General features: G+C 47.5%; 1 protein-coding gene across 1 annotated transcript in view; it reads left to right on the forward strand.

The window, feature by feature from the left end:
* The first annotated feature begins 219 nt into the window (after positions 1–219).
* Positions 220–23,220, forward strand: part of CDON (cell adhesion associated, oncogene regulated) — a 123,143-nt gene continuing 100,142 nt past the window's right edge. The window contains exons 1-2 of the mRNA XM_082200249.1: positions 220–314; positions 18,252–18,302. The gene's annotated coding sequence lies outside the window, so the exon portion shown is untranslated. The remainder of the gene's footprint in view (positions 315–18,251; positions 18,303–23,220) is intronic.

A 23,220-nucleotide genomic window follows, 5' to 3' on the forward strand; every position in this document is an offset into this window, starting at 1 on the left:
CACCCCTGTCTCTCTCTCTCTCTCCCCCTCTTATACAGTCCCCCTCTGCTGTATACCCGGATGGTACGGAGCCTAAAACCCCAAGACAAGAACCATCCCTCCTGCTCGCATCATTCCCAAGTAATTTTGTTTTCTCCTTGAGTGAGGTTTTCTTGGCTCCGCATGGAGAACGACTGGGCAAAGAGCCATGGTGGGCTGGGGGGGTGGGTTCTGCTTTGAAGGAAACGTTAAGAAAAAGTGTCTGGTGCCTTAGAGGCGTGATTTGAACAGGAGAGGCTCTGAGACTGGACAAGAATTCACCGACAGAGCAGGAGGTAAGTGAGCGCTTCAGCTTTCAGAAGGGGAAGCCGCTGAGTTAGCTGAGGTGAATTCGTTCCCTCTTCCTTCTTTCTCTTTCTCTCTCTCTCTTTGCACCTTCTTTCCCCAGTTTCCTCAGGGTGGTCAACCTGAGCTGAAGCTCTTTCACCTTGCTGCTTTCTCGCTCCCTCTTTTTTTTTCTTCCTATGAAGCGAGCAGCCTGTCGACAAGCAAACCTGTAGGAAAATATTTGCTCTTCAAACTGCGACAGGAGAACTGCACTGTGCTGCCTTTCTTACGCTCCAGTTCAGAAGAGCAAAAGGGGAGACATTGATGAGAGCATCGAGATTGTGTGGTCGGAGCCTCTCCGTACAACGACAGAAAGATGTAGTCCCCAAGGGACCATGAGACCCTCTAAGAAGAGCTCTGGGGACCCAGAATTGATGGTGGCCTGTTTTACAGTCTAAGCCTCCGCATGCTCCTTCTGTGAGAAAGTCTAGCAGCTCTATGAGGGATTCCTCCAGTCACCAAGGGGCTCTGTTCTTACTAAACGTAATGTGTCATATGCTGGACAGAGCCCCAAGCTTCTGTCTGCAGTTTAGGATTCAGAGAAGTCGCTTCTGGTTGCCCCTGGGGACAGATCTGCTGTCTGAAGTCAGACAGGTGCAAGCTCGTTTGAGATATTTCAGTAATTAAAACCAGTCCAGGTAATTTGCCTGAATTAATTATCCTAATAAAAGACAAATGTCTCCTCTTCTTTTTCCTCGATGTCTCTTTGCTGGACAAATCAGAGTGTGCTTAGAGGTGTGGGTGAGCTGAGGGGAGGAAGGTATGATCTGTCTTTCCACAGGTGTTGCCAAGACACTCCTTGGAGAATGTTTGTTTCCCTGAGCTGTGGGATCTCTGGTGCAATATTGCCTTTGATATATATTGTAGTTCCTATGAAGGATGATGGGTTGTGTTGTGATGTATGCAGTTACAGCTGTGTGAGCATTCAAAGCAGAGGTGACTAGGAAAAGGATACATTGTAATGGCGTGTCACTGGCCCTTACCTGTGCCCAGGTGTGTGCAGTACCTGAGCACAAAAGTTTGCTGCTTTGGGATCCATAATAATGCCTGAACATCAAACCAGCTGATGTAGGCATACGTCTGGTTGACTGACACATCCGTTTCCTATATTTCATAAGGTGTAACAAGCGGGACTGGATGGTTAGGAGTTTGGGTTTTGTTTCTTCTTATTTTTGTCCAAATGCTCTCTGTTTAGATCAGAGTAGGAAGCTAGTCCATTTAGCTCGGTTACATCTACACCAGGGATAGCCAACGTGGTGTTCTGCAGAGATTGTTGGACTATAAAGTCCCATCATCTCTGAGCATTGGCCATGCTGCTTGGGGCAGCTGGGAATTGTAGGCATGGAGAAAAGCTTAAACTTCCGCATATTGTGCATTTGTGCATTCCTGCCACAAAATTCAACAATGTCTGGAGGGCAACACTTTAGCTACCCTTAGTCTCCACTGGTTGGAAGTGGTTCATCAGCATTTCAGACAAGGAACTTGCTCAGCTCTACCTGAATGTGACAGGGGTGGAACATAGGATCTTCTGCATATAAAGCATTTACTCTACCACCTAGGTCCCTTCCCAAGGATGCACATGGCAAACCTCAAAAATTACGCATCCCAGGTATGTTATGGCAAAGGGAGCCCACAGCATCATGTATCTGCTCCAACATATAGATGTTAAGATAGGACTGTTCACCCCTAATATTTTGTGCCTTCCCTCTGCTCAGCTTTCCTCTAAAGCAGTATAAGTAAGCACAGTATGAGACAGGATATCAGATAGGGTGAACTTGCACAAAAGACCTGAGAACTCTTTCTCACATCGTTTAATGTATACATTTCCATTGTAATTGCACATATACATGTGCATAAACTCTGCAGTGCTGCATGCATAGAATTTCCTGCAGAAATACATGTTGCTGTATGGATTCCTGACACTACCACCATCCATTATTATTTTTTAAAAAACGCAATATAATTCTAGTCCTCAAGGAAATTGAAATAATATTTTAAACCATGTGCTGTATCTGCCAGAGGCTCCAGTGTTCAAATGATAGAGTTTTGGTGCTTGTTATACTTCCTTGTTCACGTATCCCACAACTCACAACTGACCCGTTCCTTGCCTCCTGCCACCCTACTGCTGCTTCCCCCAAATAGTTTATGTTTTGCAAAAAGGTAAGGCATGGGGCTCAGAAGAAAGTTGAGCCCATGCTTTACCTTCATGTTGTTGTTGTTGTTGTTTAGTCGTTTAGTCGTGTCCGACTCTTTGTGACCCCATGGACCAGAGCACGCCAGGCACTCCTGTCTTCCACTGCCTCCTGCAGTTTGGTCAAACTCATGTTTGTAGCTTCGAGAACACTGTCCAACCATCTCGTCCTCTGTCGTCCCCTTCTCCTTGTGCCCTCCATCTTTCCCAACATCAGGGTCATCAGGAAGTATGCTTTACCTTCATACTTCACACCAAATGAATAATATGATTATAATAAGGAAGCACATTTACAAAAAATAAAAAGATTATTTATTTACATGATTGAACTCAAGATGTGGGGTAGATGTCATTATTTCTTCCTGGTTTAGAACCTGATTTCTAGAACACATTCGTTGCTTTCCCAACCCCATCAAGTACCCCAGGATCAACAAGAGTTGGGGTGCTCAACAGAGAAGTTGTGAGACTGCATCTATTGAAGTTTGGCACATTATAGAAATGTGTGGAAGGAATGTAGTTCAATGGTACAAGGCACATGCTTTGCATTTAAGAGGTCCCAGATTCACCCACTGGCATCTCCAGGTAGGCAGGGGCTGGGGAAGACCCCTGTCTGGAACCCTGGAGAGCTGCTGCTGGTCATTGTAGATCAGAGAAGGGGAACCCTCTAGCCCTCCAGATGTTGGTAGACTCCAGCCCCCTCCGTCAGCATGGTCCATGGTCAGATATGGTGATCCAATGACATCTGGAGGGCCACGGGTTCTTAATCCCTGGTGCAGACTGTACTGAGCTAGAAGAACCAATGTTCTGACTCTGTTTAAGGCAGCATCCTATGTTCCTGGATATATTCTATGGGGCACAGCCATCCAGCCCACTCAATGGCAGCATTATAGTCAACTTGACCATGTGTTCATATTCCAACATGCTTTCAATCTACCCTCAGTGCATATAGCTCATTCTCCCATGCTCCTGGCAGAAATATCACACATTTAACAACTGTATGGCAGACAGAAACCCTGTCCCATTGCTGAATCTGCATGCAAGGAAAGGCTTTGCCTGGTTTCTGCCCTTCATGCAGGGGTAAAAGCCTCATTAGTCTTGCTGGTGGGGAGAAGCAACCCTGTTCAGTTAGTAGGCTGCATTTTTCACTAGCCTTGGCATTCTGTGAATTTGCTGAAAGTCCCAAGACGCGTTGAAATTCCATCAGAAATGGCTGGAATTGAAGGTTGGAGTGGGAAATGAAACATCTCTGATAGGAGGGCAAACTAGGTCACCATTGTGGTTCTCTCTAGCCTGCAGATTTGTGTTACAGACAGCTAGGCTCCCCTTTTGAAGCAAAGCATTCTTTCATATGGATGTGAAGTGACTGTTTCCATACCTTTGGCCAAAACAATACCTCCTGCCATCCCCTAAGAGCAAAAAATGCCAAGAACATTCATTCTGGCATGTGAACTATATGGCAACAGCAGAGCGCGCTGTCGTGAGCCAAGGAAAATACCTCCTGACATTCCCTTAGAAAAATAAAAGCCTAGGTTTCCTCGCAATATGAAATAACTTGAATATTAAAAACAAACAGAGGCCCAGTAACAGGGTCGAGATGCAAAGAGTAACTCCTCATACAACTGAAGTTTTGCATGCAAAGATGTGCCATAGCTATGGGAGCTTCACCCACATACAACCAGAAGTAAGTAGAAGGAACTATGATGGCACTGGCACTGGCCAGTAGGCAACCACAGTACTAATACAACGGCCATCCACCCCACACACATGCTCTTTAATCTGCAATACTTCTACTCCCTGGAGAAATCGATCACCCAATCAATCCTTGAAGTGCTATAATCTTTCTCACCTGTATGGATGTATATGCTGCATAGCAGGGCCTCACTTTTGCATGGCTGGAACTTATCTCCAGAACAGAGGTAAACCCGCACTGATTGATCTGTACACTTTGCCTTTGGCCCCATCCACCACTTACACGAGGGCCCTGGAAAGTTCAGACGAAGGGAAAGCAATGTTTGGGTTGGGTTCCCCACCCCATGGGGACAGATAGAGGAGGACGCCTTCATCCCAGTATGGCTCCCCTTTATCACCTGCACAGCTCAACGAGACAACCCACAGACTGCATACCAATCAATATGGCTCACCTGACCCAACAATCCCACCCACCACCCTCACAAATGCAAACAAACCTGACTTCAGCCAACTACAGACAACCAACCACACCCTGGGCCCCCCAATCCCTCTCACTACCAAGGAAAGGTAAGAAGTGAATAGAAAGAGAGCCTACCCAGTTGACACCGGCCAACCGCCCCCCCCAAAAAAAAAAACCCACATGTACACTATACAAAATAATATGTTTCACCACCCTACACCTCCTCTCCTCCCTCTCTTCTTCCCTGACTCCATAATGAATACAAAACTAATGTCTCATAGATAATGCAACTGATTCATAGAAAAGTCTTTAATCCAGAAAAAAGAGAGACAAGGCACGTGCTTTGGTAAACCAAGAAAAGCTATAACAACAACAACAACAACAACAACAACAAATGAAATACAGTGGATGCTCGGGTTGCGAATGTGATCCATGCGGGATGCACGTTTGCAACCCACAGCGGTGCGTCTGCGCACATGCGGGTTGCAATTTGGCACTTCTGTGCATGCACAAAGCGCAATTTAGTGCTTCTGTGCATGCGCGACTGCTGAAACCCAAAGATAACCCGTTCTGGTACTTCCAAGTTTCGGCAGTCTGTAACCCGAATAAACGCATACCCGAGGTATGACTGTACTTATTCTGAGAGCCAAATGGATGCATGGAAGATGGGCACCCTCAATTCCCCAAGCTTATCTTCCCTTCATGACATTTATCTTCGCACTCTTCTCAGAATCAGAAGCCAACTGAGCAAGGAGGAGCAGTGGCGTAGCGTGGGTTGTCAGCACCCGGGGCAAGGCAAGTAATTTGCGCCCCCTAACCCGTGGATTTGCGCCCCCTAACCCTAACCCCCAGATGTTGCGCCCGGTGTGGCCGGCCCCCCCTGCACCCCCCACGCTACGCCACTGAGAAGGAGTTCTGGTGTTGGACTGTGGGAAGACAAGCCATGGGAACCGTGTGGGAATCTTCTCAAATGCACACCCACTTTCCACAACACTGAGCCCCATCCCACATTTTGAACATAATGGGGGCAGACCTAGGCCTAAACCAAGGGATGGAGAATCATTTTTTAGCCTGAGGGCCACATTCTTCCATGAGCAACTTTCTGGGGGCCACATGCCAGTGGTGGGTGTGGTCAAAGGGTGTGACTATCATCTTTGCTACATTCTGGCCACGCAGGTGCTAGAGGTTTGTATGCAAGTGCCCATATCTCTCTATTCAGTCAGGCAGCAGGTATTATCACATTTCCAACCAGGCAAAAGCACAAAAGGAGGGGCTCAGAGTGGGGGGGTGGCGGCCTAGGGAGAGTTCTGAGGGCCAGAGAGATATTGAGGGCCACAGGCTCCCCATTCCTGGATTTCTGCAGACATCACTGGTAATTTGATCTTCAGTTTTCCCACACCAAATATGCATATGTAACCGTAATATACCTGTAAATCCTTGCATTTCCCTTTGCCTTCGGTCTGCTGAGCTGAAGAGAGTTTTGTTGATGAAAAGCTGTGAAATGCCAGGGCCAGGTCACATGCCCATTGCAAGGTGCTCTGCGTAAGGGTAACACTGCGGTTTGTTTTGGAGCAGCCATGGCATGTGCCAGTGGCCAGGGTGCCCAGACGACCAGGGCTATGTTTATAATAACAGTGTTATGTGTGTAGTAAGAGCAGCCTATAAAAGGCAATGCAGGCTGGTGGTTGTAGAGGAGAAATGTAAACATATAGCTGAAAGTTAGAGGCAGACCTGCTGGGCTATGAAGAAACTTGCTTGTGAGATAGAGATGGGATTGAGACTAGAGGAAGCCTAGCGTGCAGGCAGTTTAAGGAGGTCTCTGTCTGCCAAGCATAAAAACCTCAAAACCTGACAATATTAGGAGTCAGGTCACACAGCCCTTGGCTCTGTCCGTTTGGAATATTGCTGTGAAAACGACGACAGCCTTGTAGAAATTTCATAAAGCTTTTCTTGAAATCTAACAGAGTATTTGATCTTGCACCTCTAGTCTCCTGCTTTCAGATCCACAGCATTACACATTTTTTACTTGGGTGCTATCGGCTGACGGTTAACATTTCTGTGTACTTGTCAAGGATATTTTCATAATATGCTGACCTGTCATGCCATTTGCAGTCTGATCCTCTGACCGCCATTATGTTGCACCAAAAAGACCCATTTAAGTTGTTGAATGTGCCCCCAGTTTGCAACTTTTCCATTCTAACTCAGAAGCATGGAACATTTAAGACTACAAAGTCAATGATTCAGTGTTGCGCTGAGCAAGAAAAGGAAAGAAAGGAACATGTGTGACACCACTCAGGGCCTAAATTAATTTAACCAAGTAACTGAGAAAGTATGGAAGTTGATTGCTTGGGGCCAGGGAAGTGGAATGCATCTTGTGTTTGGGCTATCATTTGTGTTATGTTTATTTTCTTGTAACAGTTTGTTTTATTAAAGTTTTTTGGGATGGGGTAAAATGCACTTTGGAGGTGGAGGCAAGCATTGGAACCAGAAGCCTCTCTGAGCCATGAACACACATACATGTGATGCGCCTCTGTGGCTAGTTATCACATGCCTAGAATTCTCCATCCGATCACCTGGACACTCACAGCTCCCACTGCCCCTCGCTCAAGAATCCGCCTCTAAAATGCCAAGAATGAGCCCCTCTCAAACAAGGGAGGAGGCTGGAGGCCACTATGCCTTTGCACAGGTATCAAAGCAGAGTGCCTCGAGTGGGATCTCCCCAGATTGACAACACAACATTACATGGAGCAGCATCTGCCATCATTCCTGAGCGTGGAGCACAATGTGCGGCCCGGAGGCAATCCACAAGGTCAGAGTCCTGACCTCCAAAGACACAGCCCCACGGGCTGGAATGTGTTTCCACAGCAACCTGTTGGGTTTGGATTTCCCCACCCCACCCCAACCGCCTCACTTATCAAGGGGACAGTTTCTGTTTTGGCAGCTAATGGAGCAGCCTGGGAGTGTAACTAGATCCACAGCTGGAATTAAAGTAATGGCCTGGCTTGTTTAAGAAGTTTGATGGATGGGGAACCCCTTGGGGTGAGTGGAGGAGGGGGCTGGATACTCAAGGCCGAGTCTCGGGAGCTGGTGCTGAAAGCAGAAGGCCACCTGCCCTTGTTGCTCCAGAGCCCTCCTTCTAATTTGAGTCCCTCCTGGGTTGTTTGTGGTCTGGTGGGTGGTTAGATGCTAGCCGGAGAGATCTGATGAGTGGCAGAGCCAAGCTGTTTGCTTTAGCTTGGAGTACTGGCTCGCTCTTTGGTTTCTCCTCTTTCAAGTGGCAACTGAGGTTGTGTTGTGGGGAATGTGGGCAAACAGGGGTCCGGACAAAGAGGAAGCTACCATCGAGCCTCAGCGCAGTGGAAGGAGCTGCTTATTCAGCATCTCATATTTCCAGCAGGTGATGAATTTATCTATATTCAGACATTTCAATGCCACACCCATGATAAATGAACCTCGCAGTGCCTGAAAGGTTGATTGTCCCTGGCCACTGCTATTGAGAATGCTCACTGTGCTGGTCCAGTGCTCCAATTTGGAGGGGAAATGCATAAAGTTATCTGCAAGATCCTCCTCAATTTTAGTCCAATCACAAACATGGCAGCCTTTTTAAAAACAGTAGCTGAGGAGGCCAGCACAGAGGGGAAAGGGGCTGGGTCCCCTCTGTCCCTCCTTATATTTAGGTCATATGCCTATTTTATGTATATTTGATCTTCCTGGGCTGCACCTTTTGGCATGTCATGGTCATGTGGCCTTACTCTTGTATATCCATAAGTGTGAGCATCTGTAAACACAGTATCTCTCCGGATTACAGCAGCCAGTTAAAGGTAAAGGTAAAGGTACCCCTGACCACTAGATCCAGTTGTGACCGACTCTGGGGTTGTGTGCTCATCTCACTCTATAGGCCGAGGGAGCCGGCGTTTGTCCGCAGACAGCTTCCGGGTCATGTGGCCAGAATGACAAAGCCGCTTCTGGTGAACCAGAGCAGCGCACGAAAACACCGTTTACCTTCCCACCAGAGTGGTACCTATTTATCTACTTGCACTTTTGACGTGCTTTCGAACTGCTACGTTGGCAGGAACAGTAGCCAGTTAGGTGTCACCAAAAACAAAAGCAAGTCAATTTTGCATAACATTTGCATATTGTAATGTACAGCCACAAGCTGACAAATTATGGGTTGCATCCAGTACAGCACTAAGTTGACGTCACTTAGTGGCATACTTGTCCCACCGGCAAAATGTTTTGTGGGAGAGAAATGTTGTGGCGCAATAGAAGGCTGGTTGCCGGTAATTTTGTTGTGCAGCTGATTGTGCAATCTGTTTTACAATGACTTTCCACCAGTGCAGTTGATGTGATGGGTTCCCCTATTGCACAACAGTAAAACTCACCTGTCTGCTAGTGCATTGGCCCTTAATAACAACAAAACCAAATCCATTGCAGGTGAGGCACTCTAATTTCTCTGTACGCCAAGAGCCTGCAGCATTCAGGCCTAAGTACAGTTCAGAGGGAATGAGGGTCTTCTCACCTGGATGAGTGGTTCACAGCAACCAACTTTCACAGTGAGAAAATTGATACTGCACTGATGAGTTCAGGCCCTATGCAAGCCTCTGTCTCCCTTCACTGTTGTGTGTGTCAGCCTGAAGGATGCTATGGGAAAGTCTTGGTCTTCTGTGGGAACCTCAGCGCAAAGCTCTGTCCCCCCACTTCCCAACCCCCCGTGTTGTGTCCCGAAGAAGCACCTGGACCTGCGCCCCCATGAAACAGAAAGTGAGGAGCTGTTGTCCTGCAAAAACTGCTCCCTCGGCCCTGTTTGCATGCAAAAGTCTTGCAGCAGGAGATTCTGTAGGCGTGGACCCAGCCCAGCCGACAGTGGGATTTGCATACATCAAAGCCGCAGACAAGGAGTCTCCCATGTGTTTGTCAGCCTGAGTTAGAGATGATATGGGCCGGAGCTATTGTCTGCCCTTAAGCCACCCCTGAAAAGATCCACTTTCAATATCTGAAATAATTTCTCCCTCGGTTATTAAGAGACGAGTGGCGGCCACTTACTGAGAGGTCTCCAGCTGTGTAGCCAATGGGGTTTTCATGGCCTTTGGAAGTGAGGCTGGTCCTTTATGAGAAAAAAGAGAGGTTTCCTGTGGGAAGAAAGGTTGGCCAGGGCGTATGTATGTCACTGTGGGTACTATGGACCTTCAGCAGGTTCTGTCACACTTGTCTTGCACTAAGGAGAGGCATGCTGTCATTTCCCAGGCTTGTGGGTGATTCAGATGCACCGCAACCAAAACCAATATCATAAGCATGAGCTGTTTGTCTAGGGAACAGCCAGATGGCCCTAGTTTGAGGAGCTAGGCAAACTGATTCAGCCCTTCCAATGCCCACAGAGGTGTAGGGTAGCTCAAACTGCATGAGCCCTCTTTGGGTTCCACAGAGCTGAAGGAAGCCCACATGGGACCACTGGGGGTTGCATCCCCTGCCTAGCTGACTCGGGGTGGGCATTTGCACATCGCCAAGAAAAGAGTGGTGGTACTGTGGTCTAAACCACTGAGCCTAGGGCTTGCCGATCAGAAGGTCGGCGGTTCAAGTCCCTGAGACGGGGTGAGCTCCCATTGCTCAGTCCCAGCTCCTGCCAACCTAGCAGTTCGAAAGCACGTCAAAGTGCAAGTAGATAAATAGGTACCGCTCCGGCGGGAAGGTAAACGGTGTTTCCGTGTGCTGCTCTGGTTTCACCAGAAGCGGCTTAGTCATGCTGGCCACATGACCCGGAAAAACTGTCTGCAGACAAACGTCAGCTCCCTCAGCCAGTAAAGCGAGATGAGCACCGCAACCCCAGAGTCATTCGCAACTGGACTTAACTGCCAGGAGTCCTTTACTTTCTTTCTTTTTTAAGAAGAGAGGGAGAGGGAAAGAGGGCGCAGAGCTGCATAAAATTCACATCTGTGAATTTATGTGTATAGATGTGCAAATTTTGAAATAATGACTATGACTGAAATACCTTTCCCCAGAGCAAGGAACATGGAGACCAGCTGGCCCGTGTACCTGCTCAGTATGTTCTCCAGATACTAACTGTAAATGGGCAACCTGGGCACAATTAGGTACTCCCTCAGAGAGCTACAATTCCCAGCACCCTTAACAACTTGCCAACAAACTTGGACCAGCCGGACAGTCCTTCAAGTGAAAGATGCCTTCAGAGATGGAGGTGTCGTCTGTCAGTTAGGATCCATGGAGCCCCTAGGACATGGGTAGGTAAACTAAGGCCCGGGGGCCGGATCTGGCCCAATCGCCTTCTCAATCCGGCCTGCGAACGGTCTGGGGATCAGCGTGTTTTTACATGAGTAGAATGTGTGCTTTTATTTTAAAATGCATCTCTGGGTTATTTGTGGGGCATAGAAATTTGTTCATTTATTTTTATTATTTTCAAAATATAGTCCAGGCCCCCACAAGTTCTGAGAGAAAGTGGACCAGCAATAAGCTAGGGTGTAAGTGACCAACTTGCAGCCCATAAGCCCAAATTAATCCAGGAATTTATATACTGTATACATAAATACATGTTTGTGTGTTTGTGTGTGTGTGTGTGTGTGTGTGTGTGTGTGTGTGTGTGAGAGAGAGAGAGAGAGAGAGAGAGAGAGAGAGTCAAGTATCAAAATAATTTGAAAGGGCTTCGGTGCTTTGAATTTCAGTTTGTGGGATAAGGCACCATATACCGTTTTGTCCTAAAGAGCAGAATATGTCAGGCCAGCTTTGGAAACGAACAGACTGGTGGTTCAGGGTAATGGCTAATGCTAAGCAGAACAGGAATTCTGTCTCTGATTCCGTAACTGAATTACACCGGAATGCCCAGTCTCCCAATCCCCTTGGCAACCTGCTGCTGCTCCAACTGGGCAGTGGCTGACAGGTAAAGAATGGGAAGGAAGTGTGCTTCGGTGCAAAAAGGTTATCAGTCCAGTGCTGTGACAGTCAGCAGAAACCTGCCTTGGTCAGAGGCTATGCCAGAGACAAAGGGAAGATAGCCCAGGGGTGAGGAGCTAGAGAATAAGGGAGGCCTGGAGGTGAGGCTTTGTTACCATGGCTACCAGGATGCAAACACGGCTGGGCGCAAAGATGCTGGAGGCAAGGAGCAGCTTCTTAAGAAACCGTTTTTTGGTGTGTGTGGCCTTTTTGGCTGCGTAATGCGCCTGTTGAATAAATATTTCTCTTTCGCTACAATCCAGTGACACTTTCATTGTTTTTACTTCATAAACAAGAAGGCTGAGTTTCTATAACTTTTGTTTGTTTGACTTGTCTCCTTCGCTGTGCTAAAGGCAATGGAAGGCAAAGAGCAGAACACTCTTATTTGGGACTGGGAAGCGCAATGCCATGTCAGGCTTCCCCAAGCTGGAGCCCTCCAGATGTTTGGGACAGCAGCTGGGCTGGCTGGAGCTGATGAGAGCTGTGGTCCAAAACATCTGTGTGGCAACAGGTTGCAGGAGGCGGTGCTATCCTGAGGCTGCTACAAGGGCCAAACAGAAAATTGACTTTGACGTTTGGGCCCTGAAATTGGGAAGCCGCTTTTAACTGTTTGGGAGTGATGTTTACCGCACTTTGTACACAGAACATCATTTGACAGAGGAAGTTGAGCTAAAGGGAGAATGAATTTTAAAGACAGGTTGTCAGGATGCTCAGCAGGGAAGAGAGACCTGAAAGCCACAAAAGAGATGTCGCTTCTGCACACATTACAATATGTTGTAAATAAATGCCAATTACATGTGCATTTGATGGCTCATTGCAGTGCAGGTACAAACCTCTGGCTGATCTTGGTTTGAAGTTTGGCTAGGAGTCTCACAGCTTCTTTTCATGAATGTACTGCTTCATGTTATCTGTTAATCAGTACAGTGGTACCTCGGGTTAAGTACTTAATTCGTTCCAGAGGTGTGTTCTTAACCTGAAACTGTTCTTAAACTGAAGCACCACTTTAGGTAAGGGGCCTCTGCTGCTGCTGCGCCGCCGGAGCACAATTTCTGTTGTCATCCTGAAGCAAAGTTCTTAACCCGAGGTACTATTTCTGGGTTAGCGGAGTCTGCAACCTGAAGCGTATGTAACCTGAAGCATATGTAACCCGAGGTACCACTGTAATGGCTAGTGACCCTTGGGACTGGTAAGATGGAAGACCGGGAGACCAACAGTAGATGGCACTAGAATTGATGACAGGCAGATCTAACTAACTCAGGAATTGGTTCATTCCCCCCCCCCCCCAATTATAATCCGGCCCCTCATAAGGTCTGAGGGACAGTGAACCGGCCCCCTGCTGAAAATGTTTGCTGACCCCTGGTCTAATACGTTTCCAAGCACAATTCAAAGTGTTGGTGCTGGCCTCTAAAGCCCTAAATGGCCTCGGTCCTGTATACCTGAAGGAGCGTCTCCACCCCCATCGTTCCACCCGGACGCTGAGGGCCTTTTGACAGTTCCCTCACTGCGAGAAGCCAAGTTACAGGGAACCAGGCAGAGGGCCTTCTCGGTAGTGGCACCCGCCCTGCGGAACGCCCTCCCACCAGATGTCAAAGAGAAAAACAACTACCAGACTTTTAGAAGACATCTGAAGGCAGCCCTGTTTAGGGAAGCTTTTAATGTTTAACAGACCACTGTATTTTAATACTTTGTTGGAAGCCGCCCAGAGTGGCTGGGGAAACCCAGCCAGATGGGCGGGGTATAAATAATAAATTATTATTATTATTATTATTATTATTATTATTATTATTATTATCCTTGTGATCCTTTCCAACCCTATGATTCTCTACCTCCCCAGCTTCTGGAGTCCTGCACATCTCAACACATCCCATTTTCTTTATCAGTTTTGGTCACCTTTTCCAGCTCCTCCTCCCATTTTCTTTACCTCCAGTGGAGCACTCTCTTCCAACTATCCTTTATTGGTTTTCTTGCTTCTCAGTCCTCTGCCTCTTCTTTTTTCCCTGGGCTTTCCTGCTGGCTCTACCTCTCCATACCTAGACCTTCCTCCTAACACCCTGTTCTCGCAGTGGCCAGCCAAACGCCCATGGGAAACCCACAAGAAGGATCTGAGCTCGAGAGCCTTCTCCCCTTCCTGTGGTTTCCAGCAACTGGTCTTCAGAAGCATTGATGCCTCTGACTATCTGAAGCTGTGCTTAGGCCAGGGGTCTGCAACCTTTAAGACAAAAAGAGCCACTTGGACCCGTTTCCGAAGGAAAAAAAACTAGGAGCCGCAAAACTCGTCATTATAAAAATAACTTTTTTGTCACTTTTTTATTATTTCTTTGTTTGACCCCTCAGAATTACTCCTCCTCATAGAAATAAACGTTAAATTAACAAGTTACCTTTTTGTGTGTGTGTGTGTTCTTCACTCCCCTTCAAAACAGTGACCAGCGTACATGCCCCTTACAATGTAGCGGGCGGGAAGGTGACGTTGGGACGGTGCGTGACTAACGCACGCACTGCCCCCATGCGACGTCACAGCCAGTACAGCGCCCGCCACAGTGGGGAGTGTCGGGGCGCACAATGCACCTCCTCCCCTCGCTAGTATCCGCCCCAGAGCCGCGGCAAAGGTGTAAAAGAGCCACATGCGGCTCCGGAGCCACGGGTTGCAGACCCCTGGCTTAGGCTATGTTTTTAACCTTTCCTGCAAAAACTTTGATGCCACTGCCAGACGTATAGCTGCTCTGTATCATATATGCAAGAACACCCTATCAGTGATTATTCTCTGATCTCTCCCGCCGGCCTCGTTCCCTCCTTCAGTTCTGAAAAATATCCCCAAATGCTCTAAAGTAGGGCAGAGGTTGTGGAGGGGGTGTTATTGGGGGTGGGGGGTTGTCATATTTTGCTGGTCCTAAGGCCGCAGATTACCTTAATCCTGTTCTGTGTATAAGGAGAGGAGACAGTAAGGAAATTGTCTCTTTTTCAATTCCTGGAGGAGTCGAGAGATTTTGTTTGAAGACAGTTCTTAATTTCCTGCCTTGCATGCTTCAAAGCTGAGGTATGCCTTAGGGAGTTTTTGGGGACTGCTCTGCTCGCAAGAGCTCAGGAAGCAGAGCTCGTGGGGAAAATGACAGCTGCAATTTTAATATGATGACTGCTTTTCAAATGAGCTCAATTACGGATGCAGGGCTGTTGCGCTGTTGACAGTGTTGGTTAAAAACCAGAAGAACAACTCCATCGGATGCAAGGAAAGCAACCAGGCTAAAGGACAAACGCTGAAATGGGCCTCTTGCTAAGGCTTCACTGGGGCCAAAGGAAGCATGGAAGGTTTTCTTTCCTTCCTTCCTTCTTTATATATATATCTATAGATAGATAGATGATAGATAGATGATATAGATAGATAGATAGATAGATAGATAGATAGATAGATAGATAGAGATATATACAGTCATACCTCGGGTTACAGACGCTTCAGCTAGCATTTTTTCAGGTTACGGACGCGCCGAAACCCAGAAGTACAGGAACGGGTTGCTTCCAGGTTTTGGCGGTCGCGCATGCGCAGAAGCGCTAAAATACGCTTTGCGCATGTGTGGAAGTGCCGAATCGCAACCCGTGTGTGCGCAGATGCAGCGCTGCGGGTTGCAAACGTGCCTCCCACACGGATCACGTTTGCAACCCGAGCATCCACTGTGTGTGTGTGTGTGTGTGTGTGTGTGTGTGTGTGCGTGCATAGGTTTACGAAAGTACCGGTATGTGCAATGTCTCTTTTTCAAGTTACATTTTCTACAGATCAGTTTCATTTGTTGAGACATTAGTATTACATTAGGAAGAAAGGGGGGAAAGAGGTAGAGGGGGGAATGGGGAGTGGGGTGGGGGTCAGGTGGTTATGCTTCTCTACGTCTACTTAGTGTATGTGTGGGGCTTTGTGTCAGCATCACCTGTGTGGGTTCTCTTTACTATTCGCTTGTACCCCTTTGGTGGTGAGAGAGGTTGGGGGTTGGCCTAAGGTGTGGTTGCTTGTTTTTGATTGTAACCTGCCAACAGCATTCGAATCAATCTGGCTAAGCTGATGCAAACATACCCACACCCCACTCACACAAGAAACCAAAGTTTTCTTTCACTTCTGAGTATCTGTAAAAAGGGCTGCAATGAATTGCTGGTGAATTGGTGCAATTTCATAGCTGTCAACCTTTCCCTTTTCTTGCGTGGAATCCTATTCGGAATAAGGGAATTTCCCTTTAAAAAAAAGGGAAACAGCTATGCAATTAATGTTGCTAGAAACGTTTTGGTTGGCTAAAAGTGTGTGTCTGGCTGATCAGGTAGCAGGTTCTTAAATGGCCCTGGCCACATCCACACCAAACATTCAAAGCACATGACTTTCCCTGAAGAATCCTGGAAGCCACAACTTTTAAGGGTGTTGGGAACTGTAGCCCATGGGGGAGGGTAAAACTACAGTTCCCAGGATTCTTGGTGGGGAGAGGAGCATGACTGTTAAAGCGATACTAGTATGCTTTAAATGTGTGGTGTGGGTGTGTTCTTTAAAGCTGTAGAGGGTCAAGTGGTTTTTGAGAAGTGGAGAATGCTTTTCAGCTGCATGCCCTCCTGGGCAACCTTGCAGGGACTGCACACCACTGATGGGAACGGCCACAGGCAACAGTGGGTGGGGCCAGAGGCAAAAGTAGGTGGAGCAATAGAGACTAATCTTTCTTTTTCAGAGAAGCGTGCATTCCAATCACACACAACTATGGGGTTTCTGTTTCTACAGACATAGGGCTACCATACGTCTGGGATCCCGGACATATACGGGATTCATCCATTGAAAATAGCGTCCAGGCAGAATTTTGGAGAAGCGGTAAAATGTCAGGGAAAACTGGGAGTGTATGGCAACCCATGTCAGAAGTGTTGATTTTTTGGCGAATTTCCATAAAAATTGCTCCAAAACTTCATTTTTCATTCTTTGCAGTTTTGCAAAAAAAAAAAAAAAACCTTAACAGCTTTGCACTCCCCCCCCCAAAAAAAAAGACAACTTCGCTCTCCAAAAAGTTCAACAACTTTTGTGTCCGGATTTTTACTTTTTGAAATAACTCTATACCCTCCAACATTTCTCCAATGAAAATAGGGACGTCCTAAGGAAAAGCGGGGAACTTGGAGGGTCTGAAATTTATGCAGATTTAATGTCTATTATATTGAGTAATCAACTATTCTTCCTCTGGTTCTTTGACTTTAATCACAGGACTGTGCTTAGGTTCAGTGAGAGTTGGATACCAGTGTTCGAGCAAGTCCAATTTCTGTTCCATCCACATTGGATCAATTTTTTTTATTATGGCCTGAGGAGGTGGACAAGCTGCTTAAAGAAGTGCAGCCGACTGCTTGCCTCCTTGGCCCTTGCCCATCTTGGTTTCTTAGAGCTACCTGTAAGAGGATGACCGGGCAAGTCCAGAGAGTGATTAGTGTTTCACAGAAGGAAGAGGAGGAAATGCCATCGGCATTGAAGGAAGAAGTGGTGTGCCTCCTCCTTAAGAAGACCTCCGTGGACCCCAAGATGTTAAAATAACCATTGCCCGGTGGTCTTCTAGGGGCAAGATGCTACGGAAGATGGTAGCAGTCCAGCTTCAGGCATGCTTGGAGAAAACTGCGTACTTGGATCTGTTCTAGTCTGGCTTGATCATGGCACTGAAACTGCTTTGATCAGGAGAGAGATGGGGCAGTACAAGCCTTGATCTCTCGACAATTCCTGAAACTGTCAACCTCAGGAAGGTAGAAACTTGGGGGCATTGTGCGGCAGCTAGACTGGTGGCTGGGTGTGGCCGCCGAGACCATATAACACTGGTCCTGAAAGACCTACATTGGCTCCCAATATGTTTCCAAGCACAATTCAAAGTGTTGGTGCTGACCTTTAAAGCCCTAAATGGCCTCGGTCCAGTATACCACCCCCATCGTTCTGCCCGGACACTGAGGTCCAGCTCACAGGGCCTTCTTGGTAGTGGCGCCCACCCTGTGGAACGCCCTCCCGTCAGATGTCAAGGAAATAAACAACTATCTGACTTTTAGAAGACATCTGAAGGCAACCCTGTTTAGGGAAGTTTTTAATGTTTGATGTTTTATTGTGCTTTTAATATTCTGTTGGGAGCTGCCCAGAGTGGCTGGGGAAACCCAGCCAGATGGGTGGGGTATAAATAATTTGTTGTTGTTGTTGTTGTTGTTGTTGTTGTTGTTGTTGTTGTTGTTGTTGTTGTTGTTATTCCACTCCTGCCTCCAGAGCACCTGCAGAAAATACATTTATGACAAGTTAGTGTTCAGCACCACCTCAGCTGCTCTCTATTTTCCTGCAAGGTTGAATCTTGTCCCCCATGCTGTTACCTTCTATAGGAAGCTGCTGGGAGCTGCCACGGGATATTTGGAGTGTAGGTGGCACTTAGTTCTTTCTTCCACCTGAATCAGGCGAAGTGGTTGGAGGCGATGGTGAGGTAGAATTTTCCTCCCCAGTTACGCTCACAAGTCATGGAAGCATCCTTGCTTGGAAACACCACATAGGGGCGTATGTGTTTGTGTGTCAACTTCCAGTGACAAGTGTAGGTGTCTGCCATCTGGGTACCACACAACTGATTCTCTTCTCTCTGCTCTCCACAGAGAGACTTCCTTGGCAAAACTGGACCATTCCAGAAACGGTAGCCTGCCACGGTAAGTCTGCCCTCGTGGATGCTGCTACTTCCCTCTCTTCCCAATTGCCGCTTAATTCCTTGTGTAAACTCTTTATTTTTGCCACCTCAAGGCATGCTTCCAGTGACCCTGTCCAGTGTTTCCTCTTCCCCCAGCACACACACACACACACACACACACACATCTGGGAGGTCCCCTGGGAAGTCTGCTGCCTTGATCTCTTTCGGGTAAGTGCTAACTGCTGATAATAATCTAACAATAAGCATTTCAGGGCAAGGTTAGGGATATTATTATGGCAAAGCGTTCACACTCCTTTACTTGTTGTTGCAGATGGGGCCGGGGATGGGGGGGGGCTGGGCTGGAAGTGGATGGGGATTGAGACCAAATAGGCCTCTTTTCCTGACCTTGCGTAAATGGCCGACTTTGGGTCACGGCTGTGCAAACAGAATCTTCCCTCCCCTACTTGTTTATTTCTTTATTTGTCTAGCTAATGCGGGTTTAGTTCAAATGCTGCCGAAAGGACTGCTAGTCCCCTGTCACGGGCTTCACAGCCTGTGCCAGAAATTGGTGGCAGGACCACTAGGCAGGCAGGCAGCCATGCCAATCTCTCCTCAAAGTGCCACATTCTCCAAATTCAGGGGTGCACCTTCCCACACTCTGTCAAATAGCAGAACTCTGCTCCCTGCAACTTCAGTGGAAAAAATCATGTCATTACTGAATTACTCAGCCTGCTGCTTGGGATAGAAGTCTCAATTCGCTCCTGTGCTTGCAGGGGCTGGAGAAGCCAGCTATTCCACATCCCTGTCCTGTTTCCATGGTCCCAAGGAGGAGTTTTCTGGGCAAGGAGGGAAAGAAAACTCCAATGGTCCTCTGTCCTTCCACAGCTATTAGTCAGCTTTGGAGGTGGTTTGGCTGCTCTCCTTCCAAAAGGAGTTGTAAAGTAAAGGTAAAGGGACCCCTGACCATTAGGTCCAGTTGTGGCCGACTCTAGGGTTGCGGCACTCATCTCGTTTTATTGGCCGAGGGAGCCAGCGTACAGCTTCCGGGTCATGTGGCCAGCATGACTGAGCCACTTCTGGCAAACCGGAGCAGCGCATGGAAACGCTGTTTACCTTCCCACCAGAGTGGTACCTATTTATCTACTTGCACTGTGACGTGCTTTCGAACTGCTAGGTTGGCAGGAGCAGGGAACGAGCAACGGGAGCTCACCCCGTCACAGGGATTCAAACCACCGACCTTCTGATCGGCAAGTCCTAGGCTCTGTGGTTTAACCCACAGCTCCACCCGTGTCCCTAAAAGGAGTTGTAAACACATGCTATTTGTCATGGTTAGGAGTTGCCCCGTCTTCAATTCAGATTTTTGTGCAGGTGCATCACCAGGTAAACTACAGAACAATGGGCTGAAGCATTTGCCTAGTACTCTCAGGCCCTGGACTAGCTCTGTCCACCCAAGCTGGTCACAGGGCACCTTCTTATTTTACCTGAGCAGCAAGACATTCCTGGTGTTGATGTGGCCTTGCATGCTCTGCACCTGTGCCCTGCAGCCCTGCATTTGGACTTATCTTTGGTTCCAACTGTCAGGAGTTCAGCCTACCCTCAAGTAGGAACCTGGCAGAGATTCAAGCCTGACTGGCATGTTCTTTCCCTCCTGGTCGACCGTTCGGGAGCTTCAAAAGCTTTCTTCTGCCTGAACATCACAGCGACCGATGCCAACAAACACCTGCACACTTAGGGATCCGCAGAGTCTTTGCAGCTTGCATAACAGACCTCAGCAACTCAGCATTTTGGCTAATCTACTTTATTTACATATAAACATATACAGAGCACTGCAACAGGGCTCCCTCTCTCTCTAGCATCAGACAGCAAAGAGAAAAAGAACAAAAGACAATAGTCCCACTTCACGGAACACAGTAACACAAACCTCCTGTCTCCGTCACTTCCCACTCTGTGGAGTCAAAACATACACCGTCATGTGATAGACAAACATCCCATGACTGCAATCATAGATCAGGAATTCTAACAACAACACCTGCTTTCTTCTAGGCTTGCGTTTGATTCTGCTGGTTCCTGGTGTGGATAGTGTCATTATGTAGTTTAGTCAATAGGTGGCGCTGAACTGACCTGTCTCTGGGTGGAGTCAGGCAATTCCTGTTGCTGCTCTGTTCCTGTTGGAGAGAGGCAATAAAGTTCCTGTCCTGTTTCCTGTAGCTTTTAAGTCTTTCATAGTATTCCTTGGTGTCCGATGGTTTCCTTGGTTCTGAGTCCCCAAGCTTGCTCCTTGGCTTCAACTCTGTCGATTGGCTCCTGGCTCATCTTGCACATCTGCCTGTGGTTCGATCTGAATACTCACCTTTTCCAGGTCCTTTGCTGCCTGGATCTTGCCAGTGGGAAAAGGCACGAGTGCTGTTTGGACAGCAGGCACCATCTGCAATAATCAACTAGCTGAACTGGCAACAATCTCCCTGAAACAATAACCCTCATTGCAGTTGCCCCTTACCCTCATGGTCAACTGACCGCCATGCAGGACAAAAGCCTGACAGTGATTGATAAAGTCCAGCTGGACTCACCGCGCTTGGCTAATCATTTAAGGAGCCATCCTTCTTCCGTTTTCACGTGCTTATCCTTACTGCTTCTCTCAAGGCAAACCTCGCGTTCCTGCCTGTCGGCCGAGCTTCCCAAGCCCAAGACAGATGGCCCAATTGCATCTGCCTTCTGCAATTAAAACAGCAATTCCTGTCGCTAGGTACTGGGATGGGAAAATAAGGGGCCCTCCTTTATTCCTGACCTGGAAAGTTCCCCAAGCAAAACACAGCTCACCCTCTCCAAGCATCTCATAATGAAAACAGCAGGCAACAGAGCAAGCTGTTTACACAAGCTGTGCTCTTCTTCCCATGGAGAGGTTGACTGGGGTGGAGAGCTTCCTTGCACATCCTTGTTTTAAAAAGACATTCCGGGGACTGGCTTGGCTCCGACATTGCATCTGTTCTGTTCTACAGACCAGTCAAAGGCTAGTCTCTTTATTTCATGGACGGAGAACCTTCTTTCTGTTGAGGGTCAGGACCCACAAGCTGTTGGTGGGAAGGGCCCAAGGCAGTGGTGGTTAAAGCTAACAGGGGCTTGGACTGAACACCTTTCTCTCTTCTTCCTCCCCAGTCTCTTCACTGCCCAGCTGTCAGCTGGGGGTCAGACATCTTGTGAAAGGTCTGAACAGATCACTTGCAGAGGACTTCTGAAATCAGGCTAAGGTCTGCATGTGGCCGTAGGGCTGTTGGTTGCTCATCATAGCCCTACTTTTATATAGCAGAATTCCTTCCTTGGTCTTTCAGTCAGGCTTATCCTAGATTAGGAATGGGGAACTTTTTCAACCTTGGGGCCACATTCCCTTCGAGGCAACCTCCATGCCAGTGGTGGTCAGAGCAACAAAAATGAATTACCTGTATACCTCTGCACTCCAGTCAGACAGGCAAGAGGCATGATTAGAGTTCAAGGATGCATTCCAGCTAGGTAAAAAAAACTTGAGGTGTGAAGCAAAGCCAATGAGGGGTGTGGCCTTGAGAAGGAGGGTGTCGCTTGTCGTTTCAAGGGACCACGAGGGTCATCTAGTCCAACCCCCTGCAATGTATGGATCTTTTGCCTATCATGGGGCTCGAAACCCACAACCTTGAGATTAAAAGTTCTGTGCTTTACCAACTGAGCTATGATGGGCACACTAACTATGTGACAATTAGAGTAAAACAGTCTAACTATAAAGTTGGGCTGAGACTTTGGATGTTTTAGTTATATAGCAAACTATGGTGTGTGTGTGTGTTTGTGTGTGTGTAATGCACATCTGTATTGGACTGAAATGTGATGATGGCATCATTATGACAAAATGAATTTTTTTTAAGAAAATGGGATTTGTTCATAATCACGCCCCCCCAAATGCTATAAATCCCCTGCTGTTTAGGAGGTTTGAGTCTTGCTGTAACTGACTAACACAGATACTGCTTTGGAATTAGTTGCTTGTTCACCAGAAGCGGCTTAGTCATGCTGGCCACATAACACGGAAGCTGTACACCGGCTCCCTCGGCCAATAAAGCGAGATGAGCACTGCAACCCCAGAGTCGGCCACGACTGGACCTAATGGTCAGGGGTCCCTTTACCTTTATATTGGTTTGTCATGCTGTGCAGGTGCAAAACCTCTTCTTTGCATACAGTATATCCTACCTGTAGTCTCTTTTCTGGAGCATCATCTGGCGCACCATGTCTTAGGATCTGGCCCCAAGCATTATTAACACCATTTGCCTTTCGTTTAATTAGAAAAACAAACAAGCCCTCTTCATTTCATCACTACAAATAGCGAGCCAAAGATGTGGCTGGTCCGGCTCCGCCGAATGCAACAGAATTACACCAGGAATGACTGTGGTCTGCATTGTGCTTTATTCAGCCACAATAAATTTTCTCCTGCAAGTGCTCTGGTGTGGCATGAAAGCAGCTGTGTTTTCTTAGGCACCAACAATTTGACTGATATGGTTTTTATTGCCACCACAGAAGCTGTTAGCGCGTAAAAGTTACATTAAAGTTTTATGGACCTTGCTGTCTCCTATGTTAACCTTCATATATCTAAAGAGGGTTTCCAAAGGAGACACCTCCTTCCAGAAAAGGCCTCTGCAGGTCTGGAAAGACCCACATGCCACACATTTAGAACGCGGAGAAAGACAGAATCCACCGTCCGAATGATTCCTGTCCCTCACCTTGCAGAAAAGCAGCGGCGCCTCCTGCTTCGGTGACCCCTTCCCATTAAAAAGCAAAACAAAACGCTCCGTCATACAAGTCTCAATCATTATGCCGTATCAGATCATGTCGCTAAGAATGCCATAATGTAACGGGCAGCCAGCCAGGAATAATATTCGCATTCCCACTGGAAATCTCGAAAACCCTTTCATTTCACCGCGTCCCCA

Source organism: Podarcis vaucheri, assembly GCF_965113315.1.
Source record: "Podarcis vaucheri genome assembly, chromosome: 15".
In the NCBI taxonomy this organism is placed as follows: Eukaryota; Metazoa; Chordata; class Lepidosauria; order Squamata; family Lacertidae; genus Podarcis; species Podarcis vaucheri.